Here is a 337-nt window from a genome sequence, read left to right as displayed (position 1 = left end):
TCCCTCAGACATGCTTACGTCATGGGACACGCTAAGGACATGCTAAGGTCATGTGACATGCTAAGAACACGGACTCATCATATGGCATTCCATAGACATGCTTAGGCCGTGGAACACGCTAAGAACATGCTTAGGTCATGGGACATGCTAAGAACACGGACTCATTGTATGACATTCCATAGACATGCTTAGGCCATGGAACACGCTAAGAACACGCTTAGGTCATGGGACATACTAAGAACACGGATTCATTGTATGACATTCCATAGACATGCTTAGGTCATGGGACATGCTAAGAACACGCTTAGGTCATGGGACATGCTAAGAACACGGACTC

Source organism: Gallus gallus, assembly GCF_016699485.2.
Source record: "Gallus gallus isolate bGalGal1 chromosome 35 unlocalized genomic scaffold, bGalGal1.mat.broiler.GRCg7b 35_unloc5, whole genome shotgun sequence".
Lineage (NCBI taxonomy): Eukaryota > Metazoa > Chordata > Aves > Galliformes > Phasianidae > Gallus > Gallus gallus.
Note: the sequence above shows the minus strand (reverse complement) of the source record.